This window comes from Esox lucius, chromosome 2 (assembly GCF_011004845.1).
Source record: "Esox lucius isolate fEsoLuc1 chromosome 2, fEsoLuc1.pri, whole genome shotgun sequence".
NCBI lineage: Eukaryota > Metazoa > Chordata > Actinopteri > Esociformes > Esocidae > Esox > Esox lucius.
This window is the reverse complement of record NC_047570.1, coordinates 32,081,015-32,092,201: the sequence shown is the minus strand read 5'-3', so window position 1 is coordinate 32,092,201 and position 11,187 is coordinate 32,081,015. Positions and strand designations below refer to the sequence as shown.

The window sequence follows — 11,187 nt, the reverse complement described above, 5'->3', positions numbered from 1 at the left end:
CTGCCTCTTTACATCACTTTTCGCCGTCGTATCAGCCTCTTCTACCTCCTCCAATCCAGCATGAGATGGAACCCAACAAACCCTCAATTCCGCCATACTTACGCTGCAGGAAGTAGTGTTTTTGTTATTCAAAATCCAGAGCAGAATTCAATGAAATAGAAAATACAAAGATAAAAAATTACTAAAAACATTGTGTCAAATGTAATTCTTAAAGATGTGTTTTCATCCAAATATTTCAGTGAAATATATTAAAAATGACCTTCACAAATTTTGAAAACCTATGGAAATGGTTACTTAAAGAAGAATGTGGTCAATTGTCAGTTAGGACCAAGTGTCAATGTAAGTCAGACAGGCCATTCATCTGAATACATTGGTCATAGATAGCCACAAATATACCTACATTAACTATTTGGTACATAATGAAGAAAGCACTGGTGATTTCAGCAATTGTACCTATCTCAGGCATGAAAGAACTCCAGTGGATGACTGAAGTGTCAATCACATCAAGAGCACTTGTTAGAGAGTAGAATTGTAAGGTGCAAGATCACAGCTGGAAAAAAGGTTTTGTCAACAGATGAGACAAAGATTAAAATATACCAGAGTAATTGAAAGAAGAAAGTATATTTCAGTACAATTACCAGAAACACAATGCCATAGCTACCTGTAGGTTCAAGACAATGGCCGTGTGGGATCATTATCCTGATGCATGACAAAGTGCTGTCCACTGAGTTAAAAATGAATTTGGTTGTAGGAATTAATCCAACCTTTGCTGTCAATAGTCATATCATCAATAAAGGCAAGTGAGCCATTTCCAGGCTCATATTGAATTTGTGTACGTTAATGGAGAAGATGATTGTGAATTGGTTGATGTACTATTTAGAGGTTTAGTGAGTGAAGCCCAGAGTGGGATCAGGATAGGTTGGTCGACTGCTGATACTTTGATTGCGGTCAGCACGGAGATAGCCTGTGCTTTGTCGAAGAAGGAAGTTATGTGTGTAATGTATTTTGATGTGGAGAAGGCTCACGATACTATGTGGAGGGAGGGACTGTTGACTAAGCTAGATATGATAGGTATTGGGGGTAGGTTGTATAACTGGGTTAAGGATTTCATGTTTGGGAGAGTGTTTAGGGTGAAGGTCGGGGCAGATTTGTCGAGAGAGTTTGAGGTGGAGAATGGGACACTACAGGGCAGTGTGGTGAGTTCGGTTTTGTTCACCATAATGATTGATGATGTCTTTAGAGATGTGGGGTGGGAAAAGGGGTATCATTGTATGCAGATGACGGGGCAATTTGGAAAAGAGGGAAGAATGTGAAATAAGTGATGAGTAAGATGCAGAGTGCGGTGACGGCCGTGGAAGATTGGTCCCTGAAAGGGGGTTTTTGGATGTCAGTCACTAAGTCGTGCTTCATGGTGTATTCTAATAGGAAAATTGAGGATGTGAGGTTACACATGTATGGACAGAATCTGGGCAGGGTGACGGTCTTTAAATACTTGGGTATGTGGTTTGATGAGAGGTTGACCTGGAGGAAGCATGTGTTGGCAGTGGATGTGAAGTGTAGAAGGGCGTTAAATCTTCGGTGGTAGGTTATGATTTGGGGGACTGACAGGCAAGCTTTGCTGGGTATAAATCAGGCACTGATCAGGACGGTTTTGGATTATGGGTGCTTTGTATATGGGTCGGCAGCCAAGGCGGTGTTACAGTGTTTGGATGGGATTCAGGCCCGTGTGTTGAGGTTGTGCATAGGTGCATGTAGGACACCTCAAATGGCTGCAGTGCAAGTGGAGACAGGTGAGATGCCGCTGCCATTGAGGAGAGATAAGCTGGCATTGGCGTATTGGGTGAGAATGAAGGGGAGCACGATAGGTCATCCGCCTGGTGAGGTCGTGGGAACATTTTGGGGGTAGGAGGGAGGAAAGATGAGAGCGTATGGATGGACGATAGAGAAGAAGGCAGAAGAATGTGGATTGCAGGGGAAGGATGTGGGCCCAGCGGTCACGTTAGGTAGCGTACCGCCTTGGCTGTTCCCCATGCCAAATGTTGACATGAGGATGATGGAGAGGAAGAAACAGTGGGAGACGAGGAGCGTGTGTGGTTGTGTGGAGAAGTTTGTGAGTGAGGGGTATTGTAACTTTGTGAGAATGTAAACGGACAGGTCCAAGGATCCAGGTAGTGGTAAGGTGGGGGCAGGGGATTGTGTCCTAGAGTTTGGTCGGAGGATGGGTAAAAGGTTGACTGATCACAGATCAGTATTTACAGCTGAGATGGTGGCTTTGATATTAGGGTTGAGTCGGGTGGAGGAAGTGAGGCCACTCAGGGTTGTTCTGTGCACTGATTCGGCCGCAGTGCTGAGCGGACTTCAGAGAGGTAGATCGGATAGAGGTGATTTGTTAGTGGAGCTGTTGGTGAAGTTGTTGGGATTGGAGAGGATGGGTGTGGTGGTCTGGTTCTGCTGGGTGCCTGCACATGTCGGGTTGGGGGTGGTGGTCTGGTTCTGCTGGGTGCCTGCACATGTTGGGTTGGGGGTGGTGGTCTGGCTCTGCTGGGTGCCTGCACATGTTGGGTTGGGGGTGGTGGTCTGGCTCTGCTGGGTGCCTGCACATGTCGGGGTTGAAGGAAAGGAAGAGGTATAAAAAGTGGTGAAGTGGGCAGTTAAGAAAGAGGAAGTGGATGTGAGGGTACCGTATGGGCAGGGGGACCTTAAAGCGCTGATAAAAAGGGTGGGGATGAGATGCTGGCCGAAACAGTGGGATGACAGTAGAAAAGGGAGAGGGTATTATGGGGTGCAGAGGTCCGTTAGGATGGAAGTGCAGTATGGTGGTTGTAGGAGAGAAGAGGTGATTTGGTGTAAGCAGAGGTTTGGGCATCCAGGGCTGAATGCAACGTTGAAGCTGATAGGGAAAGACGGGACTGGTTTGTGTGAGTGGTGCATGGTGGAGGAAACAGTGGAGCATGTGTTGTTTTATTGTGAGAGGTATGATGTGGACAGAGAAGCGTTGTATGAACGGGTCAGACAGGAAGGGAGGCAATGGGGAATGGGTGGAGTATTAGGGGATGGGGAGTGGTGGCGGGATAGTGTCGAGAGCGGTGTTACATTTTAATAAGGATACGGGTTTGTGTGGACGAATTTAGTGGCAAGAACATGACTGGCCTCCCACTCCGGTACAGTAGGTGGCGGTGTATGCACTTTTCAGTTGGTTGTGATCCGCCAATAAACTTAACGAAGAAGAAGAGCCATTTCCAGTGGCAGCCACAGTATTAATTTTTAGATGAGGCGGCGCGTCATATTAATCAAGTCTATAACCTCCGCAACCATCTTTCATTTTCTGAAACCCGGACCACGTTTTACGTCTAGTGACAACAAAGACACTGCCTTCATTGACACGTATAACATTTCAACGTATTATTTTTATGTTGGTTAAAATTCTCTCTCAAAATCAATGGCTGGATTACTCGCTCTGGTGATACTAGATGAGGTCTGCAGCATTTTCTAAAATTCCCAACAGGCGGAGGCTGTGGGGACTTGCAACTTCAAGGTAGCAAAACGTGTGTAGTAGTGTTATCTATGCACCTAAAATTGGAAAGGGACATCCGTATTGCTATACATTTACTCTTAACGTAAGTGTAAAGTGGTACCTTTGCAGCATAAATATAGGCTAGTACAGGATGTATAGTCTATAATTAAGCGAATGCTGCCCTTTTAAGATACTTTGCAATTGATAGACTTCAATGAGATCTAGCTACACGGGGGAATGGTGGCTAACGTTGTCTAGGGACTGATTCACGAAAATTAGTTCTTAGATTTAACGCTAGCTAGTTCTGGATTGTAAGTAGCGTTTCTTTTATCCCACGTGTGTGCATTCATTCCGCCGATCTGTTTCAAACCGTTCTTAAACGGAAAGCAAACGTTTTACCACTGAAATTACTTCACTTTATTTTCAGTGTTTTTCGTTTGAATCTTTTTTTTTTATTAGAGCTGCCCAAGCAGGGTCTATTTCGAGTGCGGCGGATGGAATATCACAAAATAAAAATATTGAATGTAACCAGAACATGTACAAAAAGTTTCATTTGAGTTGAACCTTTTGCCTAACTAACGTTATTTAAATGGACGTAAAAGTGAAGTTGGAGGAGGATGAGTGGGATAGGCCAGTATCTCCACAAGCAATGGATGATTTTACGAAGTTACAGCAGACATGTGGTATATGGACAAAGAATAGGGGAATGGCAGATATGGAGATTAAAACAGAATCGATGGGCCAGGCTCTTTCTGGTGCTCAAGATGAAGAAATTACAGATTATGAATTCAAACCAAGTCCTAGTTTGGTTTCTCAGACCATCGGTGTAAAGACAGTAATTCTGAATACAAGCGTTGAAGGTAACATTTCTATTGTCCATACAGAGCAAAATGACTCCAGCACCACAGATCAAATCCACCTGACTGCATATCCAGTAGATTTCAATCCAATGAGTAAAATCATAAGGGGGCATTTTTATGTAAATGCTTCAAAACGAAGACACTGTGAGAATTGTGATAAAGTTGGTATTAATTTTGATTTTGGATCAGGAGCAAAACAGAAACTTGACTTAAAGCTACTCACTAATGCTGTGATGATTGAGATCTCTAATCTTGCCAAAGACATTTGTAGCATGCAGTATGTCATCTGTGATATTCTGGAATACAACTTTGATCTATGTATTCAAGGCAACCAACGCAGTGAATTCTCATATAAGATATACCAAAAAGTAAAATACTTGATGAATATGTCTAAGTCCAAACAACAAAATCCTGAATTGTTAAAGCAATACTTTGAGCTCCCCATGATGATGACAGCATCAGAAACATGCCACTCACCTGAAAAGCATTCAAATGAAATTGTTTCTGCTGAGTTAGTTATAAAAGAGGAGGATTGTGTCCCTGTGGCCTCTGAGAAAGTTGTGTCAGTTGAATGTGGACTAGCTCAACAGGATGTTTCAGTAATGAACATTGATCATGGTGCCAGCCAGGTTGCTCACTATCATCATGTTAAAGAGTCCATAGCTAATAAAACAGATGTCCCAGAGAATGCTTTTCACACAGCAACACCTGGCCTCAAGGATGAACCTACAGATATTCTTATGCAGCACAAACCTGATATGGACCTCATTTCTTCTCAGCATGTGAAGATGGAGACCATTTCTACTAACACAAATGTATCATGGTCTAATGAGGTAACAGGACAAAACCCTATAACGGACCGATCTTTTATGAAACCTAAACCAGAAGATGGAACAAACGACCTCTACCCACTCTGTAAGAAAATTGGTTTAGACCTTGATGCAAACTTTAATGTTAAGATTAAAGAAAAACTTGACTTGAGATTATTGACCAAAGGTGCAATGATTGAAGTGGCCCTTTTTGCCAAAAAACTGTGTGGAACTTACAGGCAGATTCTTACTGAGATTCTAGAGTACAATTTTGACCTTGATTTGCAAAATCATAAAGATCTTATTCAAAATGTAGTCGTCAGCTTAAGATTACTTGAAAAGAAAACAAGGCCAAATTGGAAAGGCCTGTCTAGTGAAAAACTTGAATTGCTAAGAAAAACTTTCACGATTAGGCTTCCAAAAAGAAGGAAACATGAAGTAATTTCAGTGGACATTGAAGTCACTAGTGAGTCAGTTGTGTCAAAAGGACAAAGGCTTAAAAGAGTAACAAAAAAAAGACAACTGGATTTAATCAAGACAAAAGAAAAAAAGGAAACTTCAGAGAAAGTAACTTTAATTAGGAAGGTTGAGGCAGACTCATTTAAAAGAGTCGGACAAGCTTTTCAGTGTTTTAAGACCAGGAGGGACATTTCTGAGAAGGATGCAACACAATTTGCAGATAAAAATGCTGTATTCAGCAATGAAAATATATCTACTGATCTTTGCTTTAAACAAGAGCCAAATCTGGACTTGGTATTTCATCAGGATGTTAACATGGAGCCTGATGTAACACTGTTTGATTCTGAAGCAGTACAAAGAGGTATTGGGAACCAATCCTTAATGTGCTCCACAACAGAGAAAACCACGAAAGACCTCTACCCCCTCTGTTATAAAATAGGCCTTGAACTTGATGTGAAATCCTTGCTGGCCCGCACCGTGAAACTGGACCCACGCTTTCTAACCAAGGGTGTAATGTATGAGGTTCATACGTTTGTAAAAAAGTGTAAACGCTTTTATGCACCATCTCTATATGATATTTTAGAATACAACTTTGATTTCCCTTTCCAACATCGGTATACTTCACAATTTTCTAAAAATATTGCAAGTAAAGTAAAAAGTTTTGCCGAAAAATACGAACATGGGCCTGGACATTTATCCCAAAAACTATTTAAAATTGATGTGATTAAAAGGAAAATAAAAAATTCTGCTGCTCAATGTGTTTCTAACAGAAGACGTAAAGAAAAGCATGATCAGAAGATGGCCAATGAAATCTTGCAATTCTCAGTAAATAATTCAAAAAGTACAGAATTTGGACAGCTCTTTGCAGAAGGAAAGTTTAACGACATATACCCCAACTGCATGAAAGTGGGTGTAAATTTCAATGTTGGATCTGGAATAAAGAAAAAACTTGACATAGATCTACTGACCAATGGTGTAATGATTGAGGTTTCACATTTTGCCAAAGAAATGAATAGATCTCACGCCCTTGTCATTTCTGATATTCTAGAATACAACTTTGATCTTGGTTTGCATAAAGCTCAACGGTATGAATTTGCTACTCGGATCATGGCGAAAGTAAAGTACTTGAAGGGAAAGTCCAGACGGCAAAGACCTGAATTGATAACAAAAGTATTTGATCTACCTGATCCAAGGTCATTTCCAATGTCAAAAACATGTGTAGAACTCAAGAGTTTAAATGACCTGGTGTCCTTTACTCTACAATTTAAAAAAGATGTAGAATCGCAGCAATTGGTTATGATGCAAGAGGAACAATGTGTTCCTGTAAAGCCTTTTGAGGAAAATGCATTGGTTGGGTATGAAAAGGCTGAACAGGACAACAGAGTCTCTCTAATGGACCATGAAAAAGAGACCATCTCTAATGAAACATATGGATCAAAGCGTGCAACTCCTGGCCTCAGGAATGGACCTACTGATAGCTGTATGAAGTACCAACCTAATATGGTCCTCATATCTTCTCAGCATGTGAAGATGGACACAGTTTCTATTGTCCCAAATATATCATGGTCTGAGGTAGGACACAACCTCAAAAGGGACCAATCTTTTATGACATCCAGAACAAAACATGCCACCAATAACCTCTACCCCCTCTGTCAGAAAATAGGCTTAGACCTTAATGTGAAACCAGAACCTGCTGTAAAAGATAAACTTGACTTGCATTGCTTGACTAGAGATGTAATGCTCGAAGTGGCACATTTTGCTTCCGAAATGTGTGGGACTTACAGACAGATTGTTCGTGCTGTTCTTGAGTACAGTTTTGATCTGGATTTCCAAAATGATTTGGATCTGATTGATGATATTATCCAAAACGTAATATCCGTAGAAAAGAAAATGTTAACTAGAGAGTGGCGATCGAAAGGGGCTAAATCAAAAAGTGATTTGCTAGTTGCAAAATTCTCCATGGCGCCCCCATGGAAACGTAGAACAGCACATGTATCCAAACCACCTGTGGATTACAGGAGAATGAAGAAAAAAAGAGAAACTTTCACTTCCAGAAAAATTGCTACAACTAAAAAGACAAGGAGCGTCTTAATTAAGACCGATGCAATGCAGTTTGCTACTGACACCGCAGTACTCTGTCATGAGGACCGATCTGCTGAGATAAAGGAAGAGTTTGAGGGTCAGTCTGAGGTCATGGAGAAAGCTTTCCACTCGAAGAACAAACAGGTAAACGTTTGTGGCATATACATCTTTGAAATATTAATGTGCAGGAACACAGATCAAAGTAAACTGATGACTTCCAAACTAAAAAGCTGTTTTGATCAGAATAATTTCAAACAAATCCTTGCTAAATACAGATCAGATGTCCTACCACTTACAGTTAGTAAACATGGTGACTTTTCCCACACTGAAAAGAGAATGGTGTCCCTTGTCAGTCAACTCTTATGTGGCTTACATTTGATTGAAGGTTTAGCTCATCAGGCAGAAACAACCATTCTTCTCTGGGAAAGGATGATTTTAGGAGACAAAGTAAGACTCCATGCCTCTCAAAACACTGGAACAACAGATTTGGAGTCCGGAACAGTGTGTCAAGTGAAATCAGTGCATGATGCTGTCCAGCAAGGATGGGAAAGGGACAAAAACCTGCCTGCGTTCAGAAACTTTCTGATCAGCAAAGGAGAATTGGACGAAGTGCCTTTATGTCCGTACTCTGAAAGCAGAATTGATGGTGTGTTTCATAGTGCAGCCGGGGTATATTGCATCTACAATGACATCAGCGAGTTCTGCAGGGACCATGAAGATGACAGTAGTGTCCTTGCAGCAGTTGCTGTTGATATGGAGGTTCAACCATTTAAAGCAGGATGTCGAGCTCTGGGTCTGATTTCAAAGCAAATAATTGATCCTCTTTTAAAGGCCTTGACTTCGGAGGAAAAGGTGTTGGACATGAAAGTGAGATACCAAACCCTCGTTACAAAGATCAAGGAATGGCAAGAAGATGGAAGAAACCTAGTTGAAGGAAACGTATGCTTGTTTGATGACATTGAAGTGTCCAAGGACCTTGTGTTTTACAGGCTTACCATGTGGACAGACCCAGACCTTTTTCAATTGACCGTTCAGATTGTTGAGTTACTCCTAGCCAGTTTTCTGATAGTATGTTTGAATGCACTGCCTGTTGACTTGCAGCAGGTGTCAAAGATGGATGATAGATGCAGAAAGGATTTGAAAATGATAGAACAATTGCAAAAGGCGAAAGCCAATTCAATCAGTATAGCAGTTGAAGGCATGGGAATGTGCAAAACAAATCACACATGGGAATGGCTGTCGTCTTTGGATGCATTCAAAATAGTGTCCGTTTTAAAAGCGCTCAAGATAGTGTAGGAGAAGAAACAGCTGTTGAGCTTCCATATCATTTTAGGCTAAATTGCCATGAACAGAATTTTGGAACAGTGTCTTCTAATGGAAATATATTCATCAGTTCCTACAAGGTTTTTTAGGTTTGCACTGGAAATAGAACTGCACAGACATTTAAATGGCTTTTGTATATTTTGGTTACAATTGACAGAATGTTAAAAGCAGGTGGCTGAAATGTTTTGGTCCATCACCTTAAAACGTTTGTATTCAGAATGATGATTGAGAACGGCTAAGCAATCTCTGAACAGTTATTTATGTTATTTATTGGAGCTAGGAGTAGTACAGTAGTAAACCCCCTTTTTTGTTATAGTTTCACCTGTAGTGTCAGTGGTGTTGATTCATAGAGTTTTAGATTAATTTGAAAACAGTTTTCAGTTTGCTGAATTGTCCTTGCATTTCCCTTGGCCTCCTGTTCACCTACTTGGTTGAAACCAAAAGACTGAATACAGCAAGAGTTATTTTAAAGTGGACTTTTTATTTTTTTTATTTATAATCAAAAATTCCTGGATGTATTTTTCATTTTTGTTGTTGCTTTTTTTGGACAAGTTGTTTGTTTGAGATCTTAGTTATCGTGTTTTCATGAAGAACATTTATTTTTTAAATGGCGATGTCATTGGCTTTCCAGTGTTTTTTGGACTCTGACAACGGTATGTTGTTTTAGCAACTAATATTAATTTATTTGAAATTGAATTAGATTTTCTTCATCTCATATTCACACTGAACACATTCAACACGAAGAAATGCAACAGTTTAATTGTAGGTTACAGTAATTATTCTGACTGCGTGGTGTGTGTGTGTGTGTGTGTATGTATGTGTGTATTCACAGGTGATGCAAATGTGTGATTTCCAAAGCAGCAGAGCTGTATCATCTGTTCTGTGAATACATCCTGGACTGATCTGCTTCAACCTCAGTGAAAGTTTCAACAAGTGAACCTCAAATCACAGGTGTGCTGTCAAACTTTTTTATTGACGTTCATTATTGAAATAAGTAAATGTATTATTTAAATACACACTGTTTCCCTTTCTCATTACTTCTCAGATTACTGCAATTAGAATATTGGTGAAGACACCACCTGTGTCAGGAGCAGCAGCATGACAGGAAAAACTCTGTCATAAAAGGTAAGTTCATTTTATTAGAACAGAATATAATGAATACACCCTTTTAGTGAAAGTTGACAAATCCTAAAGTAATGTCACTAAGAAATGAACCTTAAGAAAATATGGAAAACGTCTCTAGGGTTTGTCTTTACTCTGAACATACAATGGATTGTATTATTTTAACTATTTGGGTGTATATGTATTTGCTTATTTTGTTGGACCATTGTTAACACAGAATGCTCAAGACTTGCTGAAATCCTCCTTTTGATACCCATTTCATTATCAGATTTCCTGTTTACCACACTGGAGGGATATGTTGGTTGTCTTTGAACTGCATGCCATGGGAGGATTGACCTGGATCTTTACCCAGAACATCCTTCACCAGCCTTTTGACAGTAGAAGTGAAATCAGAGGAAACAAACCTGCTGGTGAAGAGAAACCGCATCGTCTTTAAAGCATTTCAACATTGTGTTCCCAGAGGCAACTCATTTGTTTGGGGATGTAACGCTGTTTTCTTGACTTGACAAACTTCTTGTCAAGTCAAGAAGTAAATAAACTCAACTCAGATCTGAGTTGCATGCATTCAGCAACGTAACTTGTTGCAAAGTCCAGTGGCAACTCATGCAGATCAACCATACATCATGTTGGCATTAAAGGACAGTTAAGTATATTTCTGCATCTGTCCTATAACTCTCCCTGGCTGTTATAATCTACCAGTGTTTTTAAATGCCAAAATGATAGGGGACTATGTTTTCTTTTGATCTATTACAACACAGAAATCCTGTAAATAATGTTTTGATTATAAATGTTGTAATACTCTTGATAAGTTTTCTGGAGAATAATTGACACTTGTTTATTTATATTAAACTACTAGTCTCGGTCGTTTTCCAACACTGTAAGGTTATTTGGCAACACAGCCGCAAGTTCACCTACTGTAATAGTCTACTATAACGTTACACCATATCAAGATGTATGACACTTAAAGCTGAATGATTACTCAGCTTTTTACCAAAACAAAGGTGGGTTGCTGACTTTT

The 11,187-nt window shown here is 40.2% G+C and overlaps 1 long non-coding RNA gene across 1 annotated transcript; it reads left to right on the top strand.

Annotated features, from left to right (window-relative positions):
- The first annotated feature begins 9,316 nt into the window (after window positions 1-9,316).
- Window positions 9,317-10,787, top strand: LOC114840509. The gene is made up of 4 exons (XR_004576575.1): window positions 9,317-9,700; window positions 9,880-9,998; window positions 10,093-10,172; window positions 10,438-10,787. It is a non-coding gene; the product is annotated as an uncharacterized LOC114840509 (long non-coding RNA).
- The last annotated feature ends 400 nt before the right edge of the window (window positions 10,788-11,187 follow it).